General features: G+C 41.4%; 1 protein-coding gene and 1 long non-coding RNA gene across 13 annotated transcripts in view; one reads left to right on the top strand and one right to left on the bottom strand.

Moving 5' to 3' along the window:
* Positions 1-12057, bottom strand: part of ENOX1 (ecto-NOX disulfide-thiol exchanger 1) — a 533277-nt gene extending 521220 nt beyond the window's left edge. For 4 of the 12 annotated variants that reach the window (XM_070480828.1, XM_070480825.1, XM_044779940.2 and 1 more), the window contains exon 1: positions 11245-12001. The gene's annotated coding sequence lies outside the window, so the exon portion shown is untranslated. Of the gene's footprint in view, positions 1-11244 lie in introns of all 12 variants that reach the window. The other 8 variants (XM_044779942.2, XM_070480824.1, XM_070480830.1 and 5 more) reach the window with 7 other exon arrangements.
* Positions 12058-14300: 2243 nt separating this feature from the next.
* LOC123289927 (uncharacterized) lies at positions 14301-27142 on the top strand. Its single transcript, XR_011506711.1, has 3 exons — positions 14301-14461; positions 23691-23796; positions 25815-27142. It is a non-coding gene; the product is annotated as an uncharacterized lncRNA (long non-coding RNA).
* The last annotated feature ends 239 nt before the right edge of the window (positions 27143-27381 follow it).

Here is a 27381-nt window from a genome sequence, read left to right as displayed (position 1 = left end):
ATTAAAAATAAGCTTATTTCTCTCCCACGGTCAGTTCCCAGAGCCACCTAATCCATAATTCTCCCGCCCAGCACTCACCACTTCTGATCATTACGGAAAGCAGAGGCAAGCAAGTGGCCTTACAGGCAGGTTCCAAAGAGATGCATCTGTTCACAACTGTGTTCACAGCCTACAAAGCACTCCCCAGCCCCTGTGCCCATTGCAAAGGCAGGAACATCAGGACCTGAACACACGTACAGCCCATCTCACGGGCTATTTTTCAATACTTGAATTCTTCTTTAGCCAAAGCTTTGGATTTTCCCAGACCCCAGTCCACAGACATGGTGGTGATTTGCATGGCTGTTAATTTAAAGAATATCCCCATGTTGCCGCAGTGCCTAAAGGTAGTGCTCCTGGCATCTAAGGATGGGACACGTACAACTGGGTTGTTCATCAGAGAGAGCTCAAAAGCTTTTCCCAAGCTCCAACTCCGAACTCTCTGCGCTCGGCTGGGGATCCCCTGGAGACAGGCTAAAGTTGCCCAGCACAGCCAACTATGAGACCAATATGGTAGCAACCAACAAGACTGTTCTCCAATAGGCAGAGGAGCCTGAGCAGTCACTACACTGCCCCAACATCTTCCCCAAGCATCCTAAGTTTCTCTCTTGTGCCCTCTTCCTTAAGGCAATATATGTGGCCACCATGGTGGACTCTGCTTTGCTTCCTCTGACCTGGCTTCTAAATTTGCCTTACACTTGAAGATGCTACTTGAGTCCTGTTCCCATATTCCAAAAGCACTCTTATGAACGTTCTTACCATTGTTTTTGTTACAGAACCACATACACTTTTATAGGAGATGAGGAGCCTGGTAATACACATAAAAAGCATTCAAAATACATGATAAAAGCAACTCAGGCCAGGAGGAAAGTGAAGTGCCAGCAGAACCAAATCATTAGGTAGCAGAGCTATGACCGTAAAACAAAATACATTCAGGAGTGAGTCATGAGGCCAATAGGTTAAAACAGGCATAAGGAGGTTATACATGGGGATAGCTCAGTAAAAACTGCGGGCAGAAAATAAGATAGGGAAGGTTAGTAAAAGAGGAGTTCGAGGACAAGAGTAGAGGAGTTTGCCAAAATGCCAAATATATGTGACAAACGGAAATTAGTGTTCGGAAAGCCAGACACTAAGAGGGGATGAATAGTCAGTAAAGGGATGGAGATTCCTGGTGGAAGGGGTGAGATTATAAAGACAGGTACTTTCTACCCTGACTGGAGCTAGCAAGATTTTTGCAGTAGAAGAAGCCAGAATGCCAGAAGAGGAAAACCTCATCAGATTTCTACCATTTCCATGCTTTGAGGAACTTGGGAATATCTAACTAGGAAAATAGAAATCTCTTCAAGTAATTTTTTTTAGTGAGGAAGACTGGCCTTGAGTTAACATCTGTTGCGAATCTTCCTCTTTTTGCTTGAGGAAGATTGTCACTGGGCCAACATCCGTGGCAATCTTCTCCTATTTTACACGTGGGACACCACCACAGCATGGCCCAATGGGTGGAGTGTAGGTCTGCGCCAGGGATCCGAACTGCAAACCCCAGGCTGCCAAAGCGGAGCACATGAACTTAACCACTATGCCACAAGGCCAGCCCTCTTCAAGTATTTTTTCGTGGAGGAAATTTAATATGCAGAATTGATTACTCAGGTGATGAAGGAGCAAAGGGTAGTACATGATAGTGAGGTAATCCAGAGATCAGCAAAAGCAGGAAGCTGCTACCTCCCTGAGGCTGCAGAAACAAGAGCAGGAGGTAGTGCTGTTAGAGTCTGTGGGCCAAGGTCACTTGTGAGCAGCTGGAGCCAGAGAAGGTCTGTCAAGCATGAGTGGTGCTACAGGGGAGGGATTCCCACTGCCAGGGATGCCGTAGGAAGCTGGAGGAAAGGAAAACACACCCTGGCATTGCCCTTTTCCCTGCTCTCTCCCATCAGTGCCTCCCATGGGCTGAAGAGAGTGGGCCAGCTAACTCAGAAATCTGGGAAAGCAGCCTGCAGGGGTGAGCCGCCTCCAACACAGAGTGGAAGAGGGAAGGGCAAGGAATGCTGGAAGGGAAGGAGACAAATGCTGGGACAAGGAAGAGGAGTCCCAGGGAGCTTTAATAAGCAAGCTGCTTCTACAACAGACACACTTTTAAAAGGTTTGCTTATTGCCATATAATAGTCACAGAGGAATAAATAAAAGTGGAAGCTAGACTTTGCAGAAAAACCTACTGACCTTTCTGCCACCTACAGGTGGCCCCTGATGCCACTCTGCAGAATCCCAGAGTTGGAAAAGGGGTGGGGGATTTATTCTATTACCCTTTCTTCAGTTATAATTAAGCCAAACTAGTCTAAACTAGTGAATTTTTTTCAAAATTCTAGAATGAAAAGGGCTTTTACTTTTAAAAATAAAAAATAGTATTGAATAGAAGAAAATACACACATGCACATGTGCGTGCACACACACATCCAAATGACTACAAGTAAGACTGGGGAAATCTGAACGAGACTGGTGGATTGTATCAATCAATATCCTGGTTCTGACACTCTGCTATACAGGTTTGCAAGGTGCTATCATTGGACGGAAATGGGTAAAGGGTATACAGGATCTCTCTATTGTTTTTTACAACTGCATATGAATCTAGAATTATCTCCAAATAAAAAGTTTAATTATAAAATATCATAAATATATAGATAATATTCTAAATAAACAAGGCCTCTTTCTCTCCATCGTGTCTCACCCATGGTGTCTCCGGCCTCTTTACACTCACTTGCTCGGTATTTCTACTCCCATGCCTGGTCTCCTTGTTAAACAAGGCCCAGGAAGCTCTTTGCCAACCCTCCTACAACTTGTCACAGTTCTGCCTTCTCTTTGTCACTGGCTCAATGTTACTTTTACAGAAATACGACTGTCAGGTTGCTCTAGTTTGATTAGTCAGCCTTAGCCTTTCTGGCTGCAGATGCAGCCAGCATATTAGTATTCATACATGGGACAATTAGAAGGCTGCCTGATCTTATTCCGTATCATCTAACAAGCTCTAACCTGCTCATTTCATAATTAAGCATTTAATTCAAAATGGCTCTCTTTCTGGATTTATGCTTTCTTCTCCCACCCTCTATATCCTTTGATCTCCTTTGGGAACTGGTGACCTAAGAACCAGCAGAAGAAACTACAGCCAAAAGCCTGGCATTTTGACAGAAGAAGAGAAAAGAACCAGCCCCACCCCCAGCTACCACTCATTCACTTAGCTAAAACACAGGCTATCAGAGAAGCACGGAAAACAATAGACATAAGTGCATGCTAGGTCTTCCAGAAACTGAGAGTGGATGAAAATCACCTCTTAGCCAAGAGTATGGGGGAAAAAAATCACCATTCATCACAAAATGGGCACGGGTCACAGACATTTCTCCAACTCTCCTTCTCTACAACTCCACAAATCCTCCCTGTGAAATATAACTTTCTTCCTTTAATGACCTGGTAGTCAATTATTTATATTCTTCAATTTATCTTTCTGTCTTCTTTTATTGATGCCCAGATTGTACTACTTAACTCTAGAAAGCCTGACCAAGATTGCAAGCAAGGCAGAGGAGACAGCCCTTCAAGGGGTGCCACGTCTAATGGACAAACAAGGCTGTGGTGCAGGGTGGAAGGCTGGAATCTCATTGTAGGAACAACAGTGAGCTAAGTGATCACACACTCTGTTGTGCTGACTTTTCTAGACAGCTTTCCATCAAAATCCATCACGCATCCCTTGCCGATCTCAAACCCCACAGTCACTGCCCTCACCTAGGTGCTTATCATTGTTTGTCTGGGCCTCCTAGCGGATATCCATGCCCCCAACTCTTCCTCCATCAAGCTATTCCCTACATACCTGCCAGCATGATCTTTCTAAGGTGCAAATCAAAACTGACAATGCCTTCATCTTAATCCTTCAGTAGCTCTATCACCTGAGACCAGGTCTCCCAAATCTGCCTCATTATAAAAACCAGTGGGGGCATTAACAAAAAATGAAATAAGATAAAGCAGATTCTTCAGTATCTTATGTTGGGTTCCTCCAGAAACAGACCTTGAGACAGCAATTAAGTGCAAGTTATTTATTTGGGAGGGGATCCCAGGAAGAGGTAGAGGAAAGGGAGACAGCCAAAAGAAGCACAGATTATCTAGCAGACTGCCATTGTGGGCAACTGAGGCTCCGTTGCACTGGGGAACTCTGGACACAGTGTCGAGCATGCATCAGTTATTACACCCAAGGGTCTGGGATGCTAGTGTATTAATGCCTGGCTCTCTTCTATCATCGGCTGAGGTCCACTTCTCAGGCCATGAGCTTCACTGCCTTACAAAGTTGCCCCACCTGTGGGAGAGAAAGCCCTCAGATGGAAAACAGTAGCTGCCTGCAGAATAATTCTATACCCATGTACTAGAGCAGTCAGCATCTGGGCATATGAGTACGAAACTGACCATGTCTGCTCCACCAGGCCACCTACCTGAAGATTTGGATTCAGTGGGTGTGGGATGGGACCCAAGAATCATTACTGTGGCAAGCATTTCATGGGATTCCTTTGAACAGGCAGACTGTGAAACACGGACCGATATCATTAAGTTCAAAATCTTCGGTAGGCCTTATTAAGTCCTCTATGGTCTGTCTCCTGCTCAGCTCTCCAGACCTTCTGACTCCCCTGCATAGTCACTTTTAAACCACAATGAACTGGTGCACTTCCCTGAAAATAGCACGTTCTCTTCTGTGAGTAGGAACTGTGTCTTAAGAAACTTTATGATCTCCAGAGCCAAATACTGTCCCATTCATACGGTAAATGTTCAATGAATATTTGTTAAATAATCCTAAAAGAAAATAGTATAATACTATTTAAGTAGGTTCCCTGGAAAAATCTATCTTCCTAATCTATCAAAATAGTAGGTACAACTCCACTAGTAAAACTAAACAAATATATATTGAGCACCTGGTATATACAAGACACTCAAGAATCGCTCCAGGGAAGTACTGTAACCTTTTATCAGCATACACCTTAACAAAGATTCGCTGATAGGGAAACTGTGAATTAAACCCTACGAAAAAGATGAACACCGAGGTAGTGGTGGAAAGGTGAAGGATGCTTTAAGGGTAACTGGAAGCATGTCAGGCTTCACACACCTTGTGATTCTGCCAGGGTTATCCCCAGAGACACAATCGCTCTCCATCTACTTCAGAAAAATGGAGCAGGATAAAGAAGAAAGTCTTACTTCAATGGCATTGCATGCTCGGGATCATGATTTCTTCCAAGGACCAGAAATTTGGTACCTGGAATCTAGATGCACAACAGCCTGTGCAGTTTTCAAGCTCCTCAAGGTGCTCTCTTGCAAATGAGACCAAAGCAGAGGTCCGGCCACTTGAAGTTACTAAAGACCTCATCCGTGGCTTTTCTCCCACTGTTTGGGATGTTAACCACAGCACCTTGGCCACATTCCAGGCTGGATAATTACATTGGGGCTAGCAAACTTCACCCTCCAGCTCCAACTAAATAAAGTATTCCTTCGGACTAGCTGCCATAACCTTTGTTATGCTGCTGTGGGCTATTAAAGAGCTATTCTGCACTTAGGATGGCTGTATTTGTGAAAAATCAATACCCCTGGTATAACTTCCTACGCTGACAAGAAGTATATTACAAAATATCACTGGCTAAGTTAGCTATTTTGATGTTTTTTTAATACAGTGCCAGAAACAATTAGAAAATACAGTAATTTCTTCTCTATTTTCTCAACTTTTACAATTCATACAGATACAAACTGAAATATTTGCAACATTACATAAAGAAGGGCAAGTGCATATTCCACAAAATATATATCAGGTGCCCAGCCTCTGTTGGAGGTACTGGGCACTGTTCTAAGGGCCATGGGTTACAGTGTCAGCATAAATTTGAAAGTTTTCCAAAGAGAATAATTCAATTTAATTCTTCCTATGCTACTGCATTTCTGAAAATCTGAATATATTTTAAGCTTTACTTAAAAAACTACCATACACAGATCTCCCAATCAAACACTATTTCTGTCCACTCTTAAAATAAAAAGAGTCTACAGGATCTGACAATCAGTGTGTATATGGGTGTGGGTGAAAGTATGTGTGTGTCTAAGAAAGAGAAAATATGCTTTCTTGGCTAGCCTGGAGGGTAGCAAGTGACATGCTACTTAGAGATATATTTATTTGTTTGTTTGATTTTAGCAATCATCCTATTTATGTGGGTAAGAGTTTATAGGTAATAAAAGCAGAAGCTGACATAAGGAAATTGAAAATGTAAATATCTCTTGTTTAAGTCTTCTCTACTAAACGAAAAAAAACACAAATCTGGTCCTTTAGTGTTGTATCCTAAGGATGAAAACAATAACAAAAAATATAAGTATTGTGTATGTGTTTGCACATACACACATATTATCTCACACATGAAGATAAGAGGGAAGTTATTGAAATTTCAAGATTCCAGCGGATTAAATTAAATGTATGAAACAGAATATTTAACATCACATTATGCAAAGGGAGATGGTTCTGAAATTTTAAAAAATAATAACCTTAAAATTCAGATTAACCCTAAAGGGTCCAAAACAAGTGTATGTCCTGGACAAACTATAACCAGACTGTAGAAAATGGTTTTAAAAAATCAGGGAAGTTCACTTGAAATCTGCCAAATTATCATTCTGCTTGAAAATCCTTCTAGGCAGAACAAGTTAATAGCAGGCTTCTAAAACTAGGTTAAATAACTGTAAATCAATTTATTCCTCCATACAAATCTGTTAAAGTGCACGCTTTTCTGGTGAAAATGGCTCTTCAATGGTACTTAATATTGTCACTATATTGTTTCTCCAAACTTGTCTACTCCAAGTTTTTCTACTTAAGGTGTTGTATAAAAGGGAAATGTCTACCTTCATCATAAATAATAAATAACAGAATACAGATTCTTTAAAATAGCATAGGAAGAGTCAGCCCTGATGGCCTAGTGGTTAAAGTCCAGCATACTCTGCTTTGGTGGCCCAGGGTTCAGTTCCCGGGTGTGGAACCATGCCACTCATCTGTCAGTAGCCGTGTCCTAGTGGTGGCACACATAGAACTAGAAAAATACAGAACTATACACAACTATGGACTGGGGCTTTTGGGGGGAAAAGGGAGAAAAAGGAGGAAGATTGGCAACAGATGTTAGCTTAGGACGGACCTTCTGCAAAAAAACAATTACCTTAAAAAAAGTAAATAAATAAGTATAAAATAAAATTGCATAAGAAACTTCAAAACGCATCATGCATGCAATACACTTCCTAAGTTTAGAAGAAATGCTTAATAATGTACATGCAATCCAGGTTTGCCACCCAATAACCCATTTATTACCATTTCAGAAGTAAGAAACAATCTGCAGTATTACCATCTCTCACGGATGACTTGTCCTCCATGAACAGGCTTCAGGTAACACCCCTGACAAGACAGCTTTGATAAAAGACTGAAAGCAACACTAGGCAGCGACACAGTCTGTCCCACATACTTTAAAGAGCCCAGATCACTACACCAACAATTTGTCTATCACGTTGCAGACAGAAGCCCTCAACGAGTGATTAATTAGCTATAACGTTTAAACGCTTGCAGGTATACAAGCTAACCAACACAATCTTCAATCCCATCCCAGTTCAAGATTCACACAGAGAATAACAGATCATGAAAGATTGTCCAAAGATGTAAACAATTACCAAAACAAGGAGCTGGGCTTCCGTAGTTTGGTAAAACAGGTGGGAGCCATAGGACTTTCAGAAACTGAAGGCAGAATGCACGCTATACAATGCATCGAAAACCATAATCTAGCCTGGTGTCAACACTGAATTTTACTCCCAGATAGTACTGTATTTTCTAAGTATCCTTAGTAGAACAAAAATCTTTGTTACAAATTTTATGTAAATAAAGAACAAAGAAAGAATAATTCAGGGGAGGAAATGAGGGAGAAAATTTTCAAGTGTGACTCTGGAGATGGCTCCGTCCCAGCATTGAGTCACAGCATCTCACTGTGCCTTGGTGTTCCTTAAAATTAAAGGGTTAGGCCAGAGCATCAACCTCTAATTTCCCCTTAGCAGCAAAATCTAGCCATCTATTTAGGTATCATAAAGAACTCAAGTTTTCGTAAAATCCTGAGAGCACCTGACGGCAGCAGAAAATGTGCTTACAGTGTTTAATGATTTTAAGGGGAAGAATGAGAAGGGTCCAAACAGCCCTCCCAATCTTGCATTTTTCAGTGTATACTAGATTTAAGAGGGCAATTGAAATTAGACGCTTCATTTCACCCTACAATATCAACATAATTCTTATTAGAATAAAATTTTTAAATATCCTTTTTAAAAACATCCCATAAAAGAAAGAGCTTCACCTTATTCAAATAAAACTCAGATCTGTCTCATTTGGAGGGTTCCAATGTGTGAGCTACAGTGTGAGTATCAGGATGTGGAAGCAGCTGTCACTGCTTTGTTTTTCATTCACAGTAGGTGGTTGCCAAGCAACAAAATACTATTGTCTGTTTCCATGATCTATTGGCCAATTCTACTGGTGATAATGCTTTCTACAGTTTAAAACAGGGCCACCTTTTGGACAAGAAGAAATGAGAAAAAATTCTCAGGATGATAATAACATATATAAATACACTGAAAGTACCCCAAAATTATGTGTATAAATAGATAACTGTGTGCTGATATACACACATATATTTTGCATATATGCACATGTGTATATGTGATAATACATTCTCCTACCTACCTCCAAATCCATCTAAATTTCAAAGGCCAAAAGCTAGAATCTAAATCCCTGAGGGAAAATCAAGGCATGACCTAGAGATATAAAAATCTAGTAAGAATTACTTTTTCAACAGTAGCAATAATTTCCAATTTGCCAGATGTATCAAATTCTGTCCCTGGAATACAAAGTCCTCCAGTCAGAAAAGCAATTCTGTCACATAAACATCATAACAAATGGAAATCCTTTACTGTCAACTTTCGAATCATCTAACATTTAATACGCTGTTTTACTTAATAACATGTGCTACCACTTGTGTACAGAGATAATAATTCAAACGGCAAGATTCTGTTGCTGTCTACACCCAAGAATCTTAAAATATACTGATTTTTAAAATAATTGAATTGTTCTCCCTGGAATAGCCTCATGTGATTCCCCACTTTGTTTTGATATGGGTCCCTGGGGAATAGCAGTCATGCTATGTTACTGTTGCATATTTCACTAGCTTACAAATAAAATAACACACAGTGTACTCTGTATAAAGTTGTCAACATTAACTTCCATCAGTTGCTGTTTGTTTTGCACTGACAAGGCTTCTAAAGACAAGAATTACAATATTCTTAGATGTACAGACACAACATCAAAACAGCCTGAAGGAATTAAAGCTTGAAAATGCTAGAGGCAATCATGCTTTGTAATGAAGAGAAATCAGTATCATTTACGCATACATATATATTTCTGCAAAGGCCCTAAATAATGCCAGAACAATCTTTGGATTTTATGCAATGCTCATCCCTCTTCCTTCACAATATTTCAAAAGCACTTTAACTTAACTATTTAGTCCCTCCCTCTATGGGAGACTTTGAAATTCACTTTTTGAAATCCATTACCAGTTGCAAATCTATGTATCACAAGAATCTGGAATAAGCAAAATCTATCACATGAATTCATGTTATTACTATAGAGTCTCTTATTAAAAGGGCAACGCTAACAAAACAGAAGCAGTGTGTGTTAATAATGAACTAAACACTAGCCAAAATTACCCCTTCTCCGGACTGAGCCGTCTTCAGCGGAACGCACCCACCTCTCGGGAGAGCCCATCCGGGGTCCTCCTTCACATCTCACCCCACAAATGACCCACTTCCTTCTCCCTCAGCTTCCCAAGCTCGCTCACCTGTGTCTCTCCTGCAAGAACCAATTTCCTTCACACTTTCTCCACCTTCTTCAGATCCCTTAGGCACCCATTACTTTCTCTAAACTACTGGACTCAAATCTGCAACCCAGTTTGCCACGAACCTCCCCATACGACTTGTTTCCCTCATTCTTCTAGATCTGCTTTAAAAACTGCTACCACCAAACAAATATAATATTAATAAAAGAAGAGTTACAAGCCAGTTTTTTTTAATTTTATAGCAGTAAAAGATTGAGAAAGAGACAGAAAAGGAGAAAAGCAGGAGTGTATGTGGAGGAAGGAGAATGGGTGAGTAGCCACACACAGCTGGACGCAGGGATCCTACCAAGCAGGGCTCCCCCACCTGTGGACCCCGCTTCCCCCATGTGCGCGCCGCGGGATGACAACCACAACACTCAGAACCACCCCCCTCCGGAAAGGAGGCGGGGTTATGTGTTCAACCAATCAGGACCCGCGAGCACCGGGTGTCCAACCTATGGGGTGTCCGTGTCCGTGCAGGGGGAGGACGTTGGGTGGCCGGGGAGGGGCCGCGTTCGTGGGAGGCGCGCACGTGTGGAGTTTGGAGAGGCCGGGAGGCGGCAGGCTTCCAGTCCCCCAGGCGCGGGCTCTGCACCCTGGCAGCCGCCAAGTCCAGCTGCCCAGTGCCTCTTTTGCCCCGGGCTCGGCAGGACAGGATAGGCTCCCTCCGAGGAAGACCCATCCAAGGTGTCTGAGTTCCCCTTGTAAGGGGACAGTCACAAATAACAACAATAGTACCTAGCGCCGACGAGGCGGGGAGGAAAGTTTCCAGCCCGCACCAGAGCAGAGTCAGCCAGGACAGGGACGACAAGGGATGCGGGGTGGGGGAGGGGGTGACAAACTGGAAAGAAGAGGGCAGCGGGAGGGAGGCGCGAGCAGGACGCGGTCCCGAGTGCTGTGCAGGGGGCGGCGGGGTGCGCTGTCCAAGGTGTAGGGGAGGTGGGAGGCGCGCGGCGGGCGCGGAGCCGGGAGCCAACCCTGGCTGGCGGAGGCCGGGAGAGCGGAGAACAGCTGTCTGGGGTGCACGGCACCCCTGGGCTCGTAAAAGTGACAGGGCTGGAGCTTGGGGAGAGCAGGGAAGGGCGCGGGGGGCTGAGCCGAAGCCCCCACGCTCCCACGCTCCCCTCCCTGCCAGCCTCACCTCTACCTCCATTCCCCTCCCCCCCGAGCCCACTCCCCTGCGAGCCTCTGTCCCGGTGCCTCAGCGAGGGCGGGACCGAGAAACCCCGGCTCCAAGCCCCAACGCCCCAGGGATGCTGCGGGCCGCGGAGGTGCTTACCTGGGGCCGCCGTGCGGGGAGCAGAGGCAGCCCGCCGCGTGGAGCCGGGCGCCGGGCGCGGCGCGCCTCCTCCTTGCCTCGGCGTCCTCCTTCTCCGCTTCCCGGACTCCGTCCCGGGCGCGGAGCTGCCAGACGGGGCCGGGCTGCAGCTGCCGTTCCCTCCGCTGCCTCTGCCGCCGCTGCCGCAGACAGAGGACGCCCCGTGGCGGCTGGAAGCCTGTGTGAGTAGCGGCGCCCGAGAGAGTGGGATCTGCTGAGCGGCGCTGGAGACTCCGCGGCTCGGGGCGCGCGGGCGTGCGCACGCGCGCCTGCGAGTGTGAGTGTGTGTGAGTGTGCGCGCGCGCGCCCACGAGGTGGGGGAGTCGCGAGGGGAGGGGGAGAGAGGTCGAGGGATGTTCGTAGGGACCGAGGCAAAATTCTTCGCCCCCCGGAAATCCGTAAACCCGGGGAAGGAGGCTAGAACGCGCGCGTCTTGGCTGGGGGAGCTGCCGGCTGGGCGGCGGCCGAGGAAGAGAAGGCAGCGCGGCGCGCGGGCTCCGGATCCAAGCGGGGCTGAGCCCAGCGGAGCGCGCAGCCACGGATGCAGCAGAGGCGGCGCCCGCAGCCCACGGTCGCGCTGCCTCCTCTAGGGAGGGGCCGAACAGCTCGCTCCCGCCAACGCCGCCGCTGCCCGGACTTCTCAGCTGTGCAGGAGGGGACAGAAATCGGGACCCCACGGTTGCTACTGCAACCTTGGAGGCGCCCGGCCTGCTGAGGGAACGAGCGGAGGACCCGGGCGCACGTGGCCGACTACCGGCTGGAGCCGGCGTGTGCAAGGGCTGCGGGCGTGGAGTGGGCGGTGGAACCTCGCCGAGCGCGGCCCACTGCCTCGCCGGGGTAGGGGATGCGGGGAGGGGGAGCGAGCGTGAGGGCAGTCGCGGATGAGGTCAGCTGGCACCGTCGGGGGCAGGGCGGCTGCTTCTCACTCCAGGTGGAACGTGGCCTTTTTCCTCCTCCGAGGCCACTTTTCCTCAAAGTTAATCCATTTCCCAGGTGAAAGTGCCAGCCTCCTCTTTGTTCGGATTCAGCTAACTGTGCAGGCATCCGCGCAGTGCCTCTTTGAAGTCAGGCTCCTCCAGGAAGGGGCCAGTGCGGCCAGCCTGGCGCCTCTCTTGGCGGGTTCAACTCTCTGCTCCCTCATTCATCCGAGCCACGTTGTATACCTTAGAAATAAATTTTTAAAGCACATTTACATGCCCTCCCTCCTAAAAGACAGATTGTCCCAGCGGTATTCTTTTCCATGCTTCTTTTAAATTCTGACTGCAATTTTATTCGCCCAAGAATTTCTTGAAGGGTCGTAAGGTCTGGGTGATACTTGAAATGCCCTTCCCAGCGGGAATCCTCTGGGCAGGGATTGTGTTTTGCATACTTTTCCATGCCCTCCAGTACTTAGCATAGTCCCGTGTACATTGTAGTTCTCCATAAATGTTGAATGAATGACATTGTTTTCTAGCTTCACACATCCTGAAGGAAAGACTTGGTTGCTGGGAAAGTCATTACCATCCCACTAGGCTTGCTTGATTTTAACTTATGCCGGTTCCCTGTGGGTGGCTGTTTTCCCCTCTGGCGGCCAGAGCCCCAGTGCAAAGACAGACTGCAGAGAATACTGACCCACTGTGCACTTTGTCAAAGGGTGCAAGCAAAGAGCACTCTACAGGGAACCCAATGGGATGCTCTGAGTGTGAGAAGACTAAAGCATGCTTTATTTCAGTCCTGCGGAAATCTAACCTCTCAAAAGGTCAAAGTCACTGTTCATTAGCAGTTTATAATGTCCCTTCTGGAGCAGAAGGAAAGGAAAAGAGTTTTAAGAGAAATGCACGTTTTTAATAGTCAGGTAGGAGCTTTTCTCTTGTAAAGAGCATTGCTTCATGGACGCTCACCAAGACTTGCAGAATCACCCTAGACTAATAATTCTGCCATAGCCCCAAGCCTTCAACTTCCGTATTTCTACAATCACCCTCTTAGAAGCAAAAGTCCTCAATTTTACATTCCATGCTAAATTTCAGTTTCTTTGAAGTCAGGCTCTTCTATGAGCTGCTTCTCTTTCCACTCATGATATCACAGCTTTGAAATATAACTGAAATAAAGTGAAAATTAAAATGGATTTATTTGGGTGCTGCTGTGTTCTCTAGTGGGGGTCCCTTTAAATGACTTTTCTTCTCTCACTCAATTTACAGTCTTCTTAGAAGCCATTTGTTGTGGTATGGAATTCATGTGACTTGTGTTATGTTGAAAACTTAGATATTCAAAATTTTTACTTGAAAGGAAACTCTAGAACTTGCAAAAGGAGCAGAAAAACACTGATACCTGAAATGGACTCTTTACAGCCCACCTTTAAATGGGTATGGGTCAAAATCTTCCACAAGAATTTTAAAGCTTTGTTTTCCTTAGAAAGTTGCCTTTAGGGTTTGCCCAGCTTCCCAAGTTCTTGTCTCACTTGGTGGGATGAAAGAATGTAACAAAGCCGTACTTCTCTGATGAGCACCAAAGGGGGCAGTCTTGTCTTTGTAAAAATAAAAACATTTATAAGAAGGCAACATTTGAAAATAAGAATGTAGGCTTATAGCAATCTTAGTATATGTTAATTTAAAAGATAAGCAATAGAAGGAATGAATAACAATCTAAGATATATAGTGTTTCTGACCCACTTAAAGATAAAACTTTGGAGGAACAGCTAGGATTAAAATGCTGTAAACCACAGCTCCTCAGGTTACTTAAGTACTATATGATAATAATAAAATGTACTAACCGAGAGACTCATTTTCATGTGTTATTATCGGTTGGCCTGAGAATCAATAGCATAGTTATAAAGGTCCTATTTTTTTCCTGAAAAGGGAGTGCTCCTTAACATAGCTGCTTCTTTCAATTTGCAGCAATGCAATAAACTAGTCAAACATTAACTTCCTTAAAAACACAGGATTGGGCAAGGGTAGGGTGTGTAGAGAAACTTTAAACTGATTTGACCACAACTCACTAATCTATTCTGTCAGTCTAAATAGAAAACAAAAGCTTTCTACCTCTGAAGTAAATTTAGGTTGTGAGATGTGCCATGAATTCCAAAGTCAGCTCCTCATGCTGGGAGCAGAGTGCCCCAAATTCTTTGGAGCGAGAAGGCAGGGACCGTTAGCTGAAGCGCTGCTGTTCATTTTAGTGGCTGTGAGCACGCATAAGGATGCAGGTAATTTCCCCCATAATTAGATCCCAGATCATTTGGTCCATTAGGGTTTTAAATGATAAAAAAACACCTTGACCTGCACCTGGACACACAGTACCAACTCAGTACAGAGTGGCACAGGAACAAGGAGAAGTCCAAGTTATCCTGTTTGTATTCGTGCTTTTCTACGTTGCTTTATTCTGGATATTACTCAGGGCAACTTAATTCTGACTGGAGATCAAGCATCTTTAGGAAAATCAAAAGTCAGAGAAAAAAGGTTATAGTTTATTCCAAGCAAAAGTAAACAGGTTTTCTTAGTTATCAGTGCTGACATTTGGGGTGTAGGTAAATATATTAATTACCAATGGGTTCTTAATAGTGTATGAAGTTATAGGTTTCCTGGAAGCTGAAGAAAGCTATGGATCCTCTCAGGAAGGTGAAGGTATGAACATACAAAAAATTTTTGAATAAGATTTTAGGCTGTTACAGGAACCCCCTCTTTACCTCAGGTTAACCACTACTAACATAGATCCTTTGCACATAGATATTTATGGCTAAAGAAATGAATTGGTGGATTTACTAATATCTTCACTTCCATTTTTAATCTAATAGTTTATTTGATTGTCAACACCAAGAACATGCGTAAGCAAATCAGTAAACTGAACAAGCATTTACTGAGTACCTACTTCATAATCAGTTCTGCTCTTCATTCGGTGGTTATTTCCAATAAAGTATAAAACCCAATCTGTCTCTGCCTTTCAGGAGCCTACAGTCGAGTTATCATTATTCTTAGGAACAAAAAAGTGAACAGAAACATAATTTATCACTTGACCAGGTGCAACAAACTTCCATTTGAATTACCAATACGATTTAAATGAAGCCATTTCTTAAATAAATAAACCATTTTGGTTGAAAATTGATTATTAGTGGCCAATGTATATATGCTTTTTTTTTTTTTTTTTTGAGGAAGATTAGCCCTGAGCTAACATCTACTCCCATCTTCCTCTGCTTTTTTTCTATGGGATGCCTGCCACAGCATGGCTTGATAAGCTGTGGGTAGGTACATGCCTGTGATCCTAACTGGTGAACCCCGGGCCAGCCAGGCAGAGCATAGGAACTTAACTGCCATGCCACTGGGTGGACCCCTATATATGCATATTTTCATTCATATTTCCTAGTAGTAATCACTCAGATTATCACATGATGTATAATGTAAAAAGCCAATCCATTACTGTATCTTGAATTTTAGATTGGGGATAGGAAGAGAATTACCGACAGAAAAAATGGACCGTGTTGGCAATGGCAGCTGTGGGTTACCTGTCACTGGGGATGCCGAAGCAGAGTGGAATCAATTAGAATATGCTAGAGTTTATATTCAACTGATCAGAGAATTAATAGGACCATCCAAGTATTTTGAAATTTCTTTATCTACAAAGTCCCAGGAGTCTATTCTTGGATAATTCTAACATAATATTTTATTATTACTCTTTTTTTAATTTCTTAATTTTTGCCTTCTCAGTTTCTTTTCAATTATTAACACAGAATTATTTTTGGATAATATAACTTTTAAAAATACAGCTTCATTCCATTCATGACAAAATTATTAAGAGTAGAGGAGCAATAATCCAAGGAAACAAGAAGTTTTAGGTGGTTAAAAGCAGCGTTATCATGAATTCCTCTCCCACTTATAGGGTGGCATCGACATAAAGCCAGTCACCTAATGAGAGCTGCTGAAAGCCCAACTATCCATGCATTGAACACTTTATAGAAGCTGACCCTCCAGGGGCCTCAGAGGCTTCACGGGGGGAAACCAGGACTGTCAGTCAGATCTTTTTACTTTTCCAGAGGCAGTCTTAGTGCCATATAAAAATAGCACTGGGCACCAAGTTCTAAGATTTGAGTTCAATCCCAGCCTGGCTACCAACTTGCCCTGAGACTTTGGGCAGTCCACTTTCTGAGCTTCTGTTGGCCTTCGTGTGTAATGTGAATAGTACAACCACCACAGTGGTTAAGAAAATTACGTGAAGTAACATGAGAAAATGTCCCTCATGTTGTAAGAGCTAAGTAACTCTGTGCAATCTTGGATCTAAATCAAACGTGTGTGGCAGAAAATTAGAACATGTACAGGATTGGGAAGCTTCTGTAGAAATTCTGGAAGACTTCGTTAGGCTATAACTTAAAGAACAGTGAACTGGTTTGATGAATCCTAGGACTCCCTTCCAAAGATATTTTAAGAAAACCACAGACAACCAGAAGTTTGCGAAACAGACACATGCAGGAAACTGTGGGTTCCATAATTCTAGAGGTGCCGTAATTCTGTAAATTCTGCTGCTGTTGCAAACCCCAAGCTTTCATGTTCATTTGTTTTTAAGGAGTCTCTGTTTTTCTTGTCACACAGATTCTGCTTCCCCAATGGTGCTTTCCCCTTCTAATTTAGCTAGGCGAACATTTATTTTACAGATTAATGCCAACTGTAAACTTTCTTTTTTTTTTTTAAATGAAAATAGTTCACTGTTTTCTCCCCCTTAATTGGAAAAGCACTGTGTATACTCATTCGGGAAAAAAGTAGGCAATACGGAAATGTATAAATAAGAAAAAATATCACCTCTCATGGACCAGTAACATCACCTCTCATGGACCAACCACTGTTACGATTTTGGTTTATACCCTCCCAGACGTTTTGCATGTGTTTATTCTTTTAAAATGTCATTCAGTCAAAGTTCAGCTATTTAAATACATGCTAGCATTTTAGCAAAAACAGTTAAACACTTTCACAAAAACATTCAAAAGTAGGGTTTTTTTCTTTCACATTCTTTCTTTCCAAAATGAGCTCTTTGCTCAGCAAATCCTTTGAACAAGATTTTAACTAGTCATCCTTGAAACCTTCCCTCTTTATTTCCCCACTTTCACCACTTCTAACAATGAGTACTTTTTAATGGCCCTTTAAAAACTTAATCTCACCTTGAGCTGACTTGTTCTGGAGTCACAAGCCCTGCTCTTTAGCCTCTGGCCATTCTGTGGATGCTTTGAATTGCTTAACCTCCACCTCTAAGATGAGGTCCAGCTCCGACCTTGGATGTGGTACTGCATTCCCTGATGGAGCAGAAAAGATTCTTGATTTCAATAAGTAACCAGAGTGTTCACTGGAGTAACCATCTACTGGTTCTGCAGAAGGTTGGCCTGGAGAGGAATTATTTGAGTTCATGTTTTGGGTCAATTACAGCAGGCAAAATGGGGGGAGCTTGTTTTATTTTGCTTTTAAGGGTCTGTAAACAGTCCTTCACAATGCAAATATTGGCTATAATTCCAATAGAATCTCCTACTTTTGCAATCGACCACGTGTTCACTATTTTACCCAGGAATTTATCAATATTAATGAAACGTATAACAATGTTTATAACTTTGCCAATTTGCTAGTTGCACTGGGGGCTACAGGTTCCCAAAGTAAAACAACCCCAACCCAGCCTATCCTACTCTGTAAGTATAAGAGACCAAGACCTCTGATGCTATTCTTAAAATGAAAGCTAAAGAATTAATGGTAGGAAAGAAGGAAAACAAAGAAAACAAGATGAGATCAATTATCTGTAGCAGTTCTCTGAAGAATATACACCCTACATTGTGAATTATGAAAGTTTTAAGTAAATAAGTTACCACCTTGTATGTGCAACTCATATAAAAAATAATGAGATAATAAAATGCAACATATGAGAGAAGCTATAATCTTGGAAATTGTATATGTGGCATAACAATATGCATTAAAAAGCTTTGGAGAATTGATAGCATGTCCCTAGCATTAATCAAAGGAGAAAGCCATCATATTTAGCAAATCAGAGAATTTTAGCAACTAGAAATGTATACTCTTGGATCACTTATCTTGATTTTTTCCTGGGTGGATGCTGTAAGTTTCTTTGTGTAGGTCCACCTTGGGCTGAGAAGTAGCCTTGGACAGAAAGAGGTAGCAAAGTGTTTATTGAGAGGTGCCAAGTTTACGACATTGAACCTGAAAGGTAGGGTGAAGGCAGAAGCAGGGAATCTGAAACTGGGAGACAGGATGAAGCCAGTGGTCCAGAACGAAGGCCATGAGAGTTGAGCAGCCATGGAATGCCTCTCATATGTGATATCTGGCTTGGGTGAAGCTCAAAGAGATGGATACTTTCCCCTTCATTTCTTTTGACTCCTTTCTCAAAAATCAGCCTTTATATTAATATAATAAAACCATATTTGGCCAAAATAATTAAGAAACATGAAAATAAGTACCAAAATGTTTTTAATTTATACTTTGTCACAGTTCTGCTAAAATATACTATTCTCTATATCTTTTAACCTAATCTTCACAAATTGGAATCACTAGAATAAATATTAATATTTAATAGTAATATAGAGAGCACAGGAAAATAAAAATATTGTGGAATAGGATCAGGTTGAGTTGGATTTGAATCATGGGTCTGTCACTCTCTAAGTCAGTTTGCATAAGTTTCTTAACATAAGTCTCAGTTTCCTCATCTGAAGATAGGGATAATTTAATACCTCTTAGGACTTTTTGGAAAGATTAAATGAGATAATACTAAGCATTTCCTTCTTCCCTAATGTTGACATGTCGCTAAGGGATCATGGCGATGTATAAGATTTACCCTCTGTGATGGTTAATTTTATGTGTCAACTTGACTAGACCACAGGTATCCCAATATTTGGCTAAGTATGTCTGTGAGGGTGTTTCTGGATGAAACTAGAATTTGAATCAGTAGACTGAGTAAAGCAGATTTCCCTCCCCACTGTGAGTGGACCTCATCCAGTCTGTTGGGGGCTTAAATAGAACAAAAAGGCAGAGAAAGAGAGAATGCACTCTCTCTGCTTGACACCATTTGTTGTCCTGGTTCTCAGGCCTTTAGGCTCCAACAAGCTACACCACTGGCTCTCCTGGGTCTCCAGCTTGCAGACAGCAGATTGTGGGACTTCTCAGCCTCCATAATCATGTGAGCCAATAAATCTCTTTAAAGAAAATTCTTTAAATATATATATTGGTTCTGTTTCTCTGGATAACTCTGACTAATATACCCTCCTTCTCCACCAAATGGACCTTTGAGTTCACATGTCTGCTTTCTCTATATTTCTTAAGATGTCAGCCATTTCTTCTTGTTTCTATCAGTGTGACCACTTGTAGATTCTTCTCTGTTCAAAAGAGAACTCCATTGCATAGTCTTAAGGACATCTACTTTTCACTACAAATAGACTCTTTTTACTTTTTTCCCATATCTGAGCTGTATTCTGAATACAAAAAGTATTATCGGAACTAAGCTTTTCAGATACATTGATATCTGAAAAAGAACAGCCCAACAGAAAAGGTGCACATCTGCCTTTCCTCCTTCCTGCTCAGCTCCCTACCCATCATATCGTACTCCACATTCGCCCTTGTAAATCAGTGTCTTGTGATTTCAGCTACAGCGAATGAGGGCCAGACCAATCCTCAGTTTTTTGATTCTACAAAACTGTGGACCACACCCCAGACCATGAAATTCTCATCAACGGGTTGCATCTTATGTGACCCAGCCTGAAACATTCAATGAGTTTCACGTCATGAAAATCACAAGTCTTTAGAAATAAATGAATGCAAGTTATTTCCCATATTTAAGATTTTCCAAGAGTCAAGTTTTCATATGCAAAGATTCAGTCTGTATTTTTATATTTCTTAATCTGTGGCATATAAAGGATTTAGTCAAAGTATAAGAGTTTCTTTTTTCTTTTTTTCCCTGAAGAAGATTCACCCTGAGCTAACATCTGTTGCCAATCTTCTTCCTTTTTTTTTTACATGAGCTGCCACCACAGCTTGGCCACTGACAGAAGAGTAGTGTGGTTCCACACCCAGTAACCAAACCTGGGCCGCTGAAGTGGAGTGTGCCGAACTTTAACCACTAGGCCACTGGGGCTGGCCCCACAGTATAAGACTTTCTTGACAAAGGAAGTGATTGTATCCAAATTAAGATAATAAGAAAGACGTTGGAATTGTCCTCCCTGAAGTTCTTTATAAATAGGTCTAAATAAAAATACTTATAGACAGTACTTCCTAAAGCCAGACACTGATGATCAAGCAAGTATTCTTCTAGTCAGATACTAGATACTACAGTCTGATACTACAGAATGGAAAATCCAGACTAGGAGGTTATTTTGATATATTTTTTAGCTTTATTCCATGACAGTTATAGAAGGAAAAATGAATAGAAAGGGAAATTGGCCTTTAGCAGCTGGTTTAGTGAGACAATCTCCATCTTAGATTTCTAGAATGAAGACAATAGTTTAGGAGAGAAGAAGCAAGATTTTCTTCTTATTGTGGAAAAGATCTTGTGTTAAAGATCTTGTTCTTATTGTGGAGAGAGAGACAGAGAGAATGCTAAGCTACCTGCTCTGGTCTGAATATTTGTGTCTTTCCAAAATTCATATGTTGAAATCCTAACCCCCAATGTGATGGTATTGGTATTAGGAGGTGGGGCCTTTAAGAGGAGAGGTACTTAGGTCATGAGGGTGGAGGCCTCATGTATGAGATTAGTGCCCTTACAAGCAGAAACATGAGAGTTTGCTCTTCACTATGTAAGGATACAGTGAGAAAATGGCTGTCTGCAAGCCAGGAAGAGAGCCCTCACCAGACCCCGGATCTGCCAGCACCTTTATCTTGGACTTCCCAGGCTTCAGAACTGTGAGAAATGTTTGTTGTTTCAGCCACTCAGTCCATGGTGTACTGTTATAGCAGCCTGAACTAAGACACCACCCCAAGAGCTACTGGGGTAGTTGTCTTTACCCTAACTTTGGCAAAGGGGCCATGGAGTAATATTTTCTTAGACTAGAAAACTGAGTTTCTTGGAAATCATTAGATTTTTGCTAACAGCCATGCATAATTATGTAAATGTGTTTTACTCATATAGCCTTGTCATTAATATAGTTAATTAAATCTTGTTTAATTTTTAAAATTGAAATGCCAGTTATGACTTTGTGTTTGGCTTATATTTCTCTAAAGCCATTTTCACTCTCTTCAGATTTCATGTTACAGATGATTACCTATAGCTAGATAAAAATAAAATAAATGCTTTAAACTTTTTAGTAAATCTCACATCAATCTCTTTTTTGAGCATCCTTACAATGCTATGAAGGAAATGTGTACTACACATATGTAGCACCACAATCCACAATTAAACCTTCACAGTGACATTCTTTAAGAAGGCAGTATTTGCCGAGAAAGACTATTTCACAAAATCCTTCTAATGACTGCATTATTCTGGAAACCTATGGAATTGACTTGTAAATTCTACAACTGGAATAAGATAAGGGGTTTGACGGACAATGATTCCAAATGCAACTCATGCTTTGAATTTGCTTTTTAATTTATTTTCCAGGTTTCTTTTTTTTTCCAGCTCATTATAATAGTGCTTTATTTTAGACTGTTGACTTAAAGATGGAAAACACATTTTAGAGTCAGAAAACCTGGGTTCAAGCCATGGGTCTCCCACTTACTGCCTTATTTTGAGTAAATTATTTTACCAACTCCCCTCCCAGCTTTTTCATCTCTAAATTAGAGATCATGGTGATGCCCACCTCACAAAATTATTATGAAGATTAAATTGTTCACATAAAAATTTGGTAAATCTAAGGCATTGTATAAATGCTAAAATATTTGGGGGTTATTACTGTAGTTGTTACTATTTTAAAATATTAATATTTTCAAAGCTAAATATAGGATCAAGTCAACCATGAGCTGAACTACTTGGCATACTTTCCAAAGGAAAATAAAGAATCCACTTGAAAGTTGAGTTGCTGTTCATCTCATGCCAACATCAATGTTCCCCCATCTAGCACTCAGCATAGTACAAAGCATGTAGTAAGGTGTTCAATACATCTTGATGGACTCAACTACCCCATGTGTTACTTATTCCCTTCTTTTCGCTCAACCTCATCTCTTTTCAATCCTCCTGTAGCTTTCTTCTTGTTTTACATTATGTAGGTTATTTTTGCACAATAAGCAAATGTGCTCAGGACTGTGAAACATGCCCATAGCATTTTCCATCTAAGAAATGCGTAGGCCTTTTATAAACACATTAATGATCATCACACAATACTGTCTACCCTGAATGTTTTCTCATCTTTTTATCATGCGTGTCTGCGTAGTTTAAAATCACAGGGCAGGAACTCTGTCTAATTCTATTTGTAAATCAGAGAGAGAGCATTGTTGTTCAATAAATGCCAAGAAGCAACAGCCTCCATGTGAGGTGAATAGGTGGAAATTATTATTTCTGTCTATAGCAAGGTGAAAATAAAGTGGGTACTTTACAATTTTCAAAGCATCCTCTTATCGATTATCTCGTTTGTCTATCACACCGACACTGTGAGGAAGCTAGATAGGGCAGTTTTACTGTTAGCCTCCTTGTATGTGGCAGAAAGTGAGACCAAGAGGTTAAATGCCTTGTCCAGGGCTCTCAGCAAGTCAGCGGCACAGCTAGAGAGGAATCCAGACCCGCACAATCTCTGCCCCGCGCTCTTAACTGATGCTGCAGGAATTCAGAGCAATAACCGTGACAGGTCTGTGAACATGTCAAGAAGCATATCTATTTTCTTTCCTTTGTATCTCAGCACTTAACTCTGATGCTAGTCCACAGCCTTTCACATGAAGTATGAGATGTGAGAGCAGGTAGAGGAAATGACAGAGGAAAGTGGGTCCCAACTCCCTACCCCATAACTCTGAAGTCTTCTTTGTGTTTACTTTGTTAACCTTTAATTTCCATAAACTGATTAGGCACATATTAACTAATATCTCTGAATAGGGCAAAAGAACATATACATATACATATTGACACCAGCTAAATTAACAAACCCAAATATCATAGTATCGACCAGTCCTATTTAAACCAAAAATGAAAAATACTTGGGAGGTGTTGCTCAAGTAGAGGAGTTCATTTTTATTAATGGGACAGAACAAATGAATGGCCTAGAAGCAACATAATGCCTCACCCTTTGGTGTTCTGTTAATTCTACAGTATATTTCACTGTACTTAATAATGTTTTGTACCGTGTTTTTTTGTTAAAATTTCAGTATACTAATAGATGCTTTTTAAAGTGATTCTGTTGTTAATTTCTTAAAATTATGCTAAAAATTAACTATCAACAACTAGTTTTTTGTTGTTGCAAATCCAGATTTTCATAAATGAAGTTGTTTAATGGCTCATGTATGTTCTAGTTTTTAATCAAGTATTGAGCATCTCCTACATTTCAGGCATTGGGATAAAATACACCAATCACTTCCTGAAGGGCATGTCTTATATCCTCATTTTTTATGGATACCAAAACTCTGCTTCAGAAAGGTTAAAGAAGTTCTCAAGGTAAGAAAACTGATAAATGCTAGTATCTGTCTAGGAATCCAGATCTGTCTTTCTCCAAGGCCTATGCTTTTTTCAGTGTATCATGTGGCCTCTTAAATTTGAAAACCATCAAGATTTAAATAGATATATGTACTTTCACACATATATATACACAAGTAGAGTAGGATTTGTTCCTTTTTAAAAATAGTCTTGGCATCCAAAAAACAATTGGATTGGAAACACGTGAGTACCAGTAGTGAACTTCTGACATTTTGGTATATACCTGCCTTGGCTTTAACCTTTACAGAATCTTAATTAGCACTGGGCCAACCTTAATGAATCATCCTTGCTCTTAGCAAAGGAAATACGATTTGTGAAGGAGACAGTTTCCCATTTTCTGCACCTCTAAACAGTTGTGTCATCAGGTATAAAGGCTAACAGTAGATTTCATAAGCTATTTATTTTCTCTAATGAGAGAAGCCCTTATTATTCACTAGGAATAGACTGCATTTGGGGACACTGTAAGAGATGGCAGAAATAACAATGGAAATTCTGAATACATTAGAACCACAGCATGTTGCCAACCAATTAAAATTGACAACCAAGTGAAGCAAATACACACAGATAAATACAGAAAATTCAAGTTGTTAGGGTGATTTTTTTCCCCCTTTTCTCTTCACTAGTTGGTATTTTTCTTCCTTCTGAATATTCCGGTTCATTTTGTTAATCTTTTTCTTTTTGGCTTCTGAATTTTAATCAAATTGCATGCCAACAGACATTAAATTTTAATTCATAGTAGAATACCTTGGCATTTTGATGTATTTAGTGCCCTGATGTTGGGAAACTATCACGAACTAGCAATACTAGCTTTTGTAGACAATATATAATTTTCCTAATCTTAAACCAAGATGAGAAAAATAGATACTGCACTAAACATTTCAGCCGTGTGTTCACCTTTCTGTATTAAATTAGTATTGGCAGCTGAGTAGGAGATTACAGGGTACAGCTGCTTTCACCTTCAGCAGTAAATGATGCTTGCTGAATTGCCTCCATGTGCCTCAAGAAACTTAAAAATATAGGTTTGATGCTAATGATGAGAAAACACAGTAAATTAGCATCACTTAGGTTGGGGGAAAGTTAGGACTAAATACATTGCTAATGGAGATTGTGAGATTTTTTTTTTTTCTGAAGTTCTTAAAGAACATTTTGTGTCAGGCATGCCTGGCTCGAGGAGATTAAGTTTAATATAACAACATAAACAACAGATAACCACTACTTGCGTACTTAGCAGGTATCGTGCATTGTACTGGATGCCTACATTATCTAGTTTCATTTTCATAATATCCCTAAGGAGTAGGCATTGTTATCACAATTATACACCTGATAAAAATGATGCTCAGAAATGTTAATTATTGTACCCAGGGTCATACAATTAGAGCTGGATCTGGAATCCCAAAACCCATATTAGTGCTCCTTCTGATTTCAGTGACCTGCCTACATCGATTACACATTCATTCTTTCTCATGTCAAAAGACACAATAACATATTCGTTCATAAATGTATTATAATGTTTGAAAAAAGTGATGTTAGAGAACGATTAGGTGTAATCGCAATACAAACATCATTTCCTTTAAACACAAATGCAGTTCTGGCCTGAAATTGATTTTTAACCCACGGGTTTTTTGACGAGATTGTATCTGTAATGTGTCTGGGGGCCAATGTGGGAGGAGAAATACTGTTGTCTTAGCAGCACTAAAAGAAAGGGAGGAAGTTAAATGCTTTCTGCTCTCAGACAAGATGAATAATCCTTAGGTATTTTCTGTTTAATAAATTGTGACAGAGTTACTCAATGTGGGTCCGGAAAATGACATAATGATTAGGTTGCTTGTAAGTAATCCTTTTTAAAAACGGAGGTTGGATTTATATTATTGTAAAAACAAATAGGTTTGGGCGTGAGGGGAATGTTTCCTCATAGGATTAACTTGTAAAAAGTAGCAAATAGTGCCATCTACTGGACTTTAATTTTCTCTTTGTTATAGTTTTTGCAGATGATCGTAACTATGCATGTTGAATTCATATACACAACATAAACAAGAAAAGACATAAATAAGAAAAAAATTGCCTGTCATGAAGATTTCAAGATATTTTAAAAAGTGGCTGTGTTTGTTTCTTTATGAATACATTTTAACTCATTTTACTGTTGATATTAAAAAAGTATTTAATATAAACAAAACAATTGCCTTCAAAGACATCTATCTTGATATTTTAAAAAATCTTTCTAGAAAGTTAAATTACTCTACATGGAAGCATCACCTAGTAAAATTGAAAGAAACCCACTTTTGAAAAAATTTACCTCCTCTGCTCAGTTGACTCCTCTCCTTTCCAACCTCAATCTGATTTACCTCAGAAGCTAACACATTTCCATTTTTACAAAGAAGAGGAGGAAAAGAGAAACCCTTTTCCCAGGAAGGGGGCCATGGTCTACATATTGTGTGCAATGCTCATTCTATACAATCCACTTGGTAGAAAAGGAGAGACTGGGTATTTGGTCCCCAACTCGTCCCTGGGAGGACTCAGCATGCTGGGTCATCTGGCTTCTCTATCAGTCAGTGTGAACTCAACCGTCTGCAAGATGGTTCGTGATCCATGCCCAGGCAACACCCTGGCACAGTGTTGCTCAGATTGTGGTCCTTGAACCACCTGCATCAGGATCATCTGATAGAGCTTGTGAAAGACAAAGCTTCCTGGCCTGAACCAAAGACATGCTGAATCATACACCTCTGGTCTGGCACCCAGACATCTTCATTTAACAGACTATTCTTATGCACATTGGAGTTGGTGAACCTTGGGATTCTTTACTCTCTAGCTTCTGTGGTGCCTAAGATCAACCTGCAGGATGTGGGCCTCCAAGGATCCATTCTAGGGCTTCCCTGAGAAGACTGTTCTAGAGCAGTGTGTGCCTGCACATCAGCACCACCACCAGCAGCACTGTTAAAAGTTGTACGTTCCAGGGTCCCCCTCAGCGATTCCAACTCACTGGGTAGCTCCTCAGGCCACACCAGTGTACAGCCAGTATTGGTAAGCTGCGGTTGTAGGAAAACTCCAGGACTCCTCCATCAAGACAGTCCTCAGGAAAATTATGAAGCAGACAGCATTTGGTGGATGTCTCCCCGCTGCCTTGTGGGTGCCCCCTCCTTCTTCTTGGCACTCTGTCTCTCCCTGTCTCTCCCCTCCTCTATCTTTTACTGCCTATACTCAGATTCCTTTTACTTATCCCATTCTTGATGAGGCTTGTTGATGGCATTTATCCTCTCCCAGAACATTAGCTTTTAATGATCTTAGGTGCCCAAAGGGGGGCGCCTATAAAGTCCAGAAACATAAAATATTATTTTGTCTTGTTTTATAATATAATATCAATAAACCATTTATTCTATATCCAACTATGTTTTCAGACAGGGTACTCCTCTTTTACATAAGATGTCGATTGCTTTGGCCTGGTAAAGTGTCCAAGTTGTTATGGTGATAGCGAGTGTAGTTCTCAGAGTGCACTGTGAACGGGGTAGCCGTGTGGACAGAGGTTTGGTTATCCAGCCTGTTGTGGAAGTC

This window comes from Equus asinus, chromosome 11, assembly GCF_041296235.1.
Source record: "Equus asinus isolate D_3611 breed Donkey chromosome 11, EquAss-T2T_v2, whole genome shotgun sequence".
NCBI classification, from domain to species: Eukaryota; Metazoa; Chordata; class Mammalia; order Perissodactyla; family Equidae; genus Equus; species Equus asinus.
Note: the sequence above shows the minus strand (reverse complement) of the source record. Positions and strands in the feature narration are given on the sequence as shown.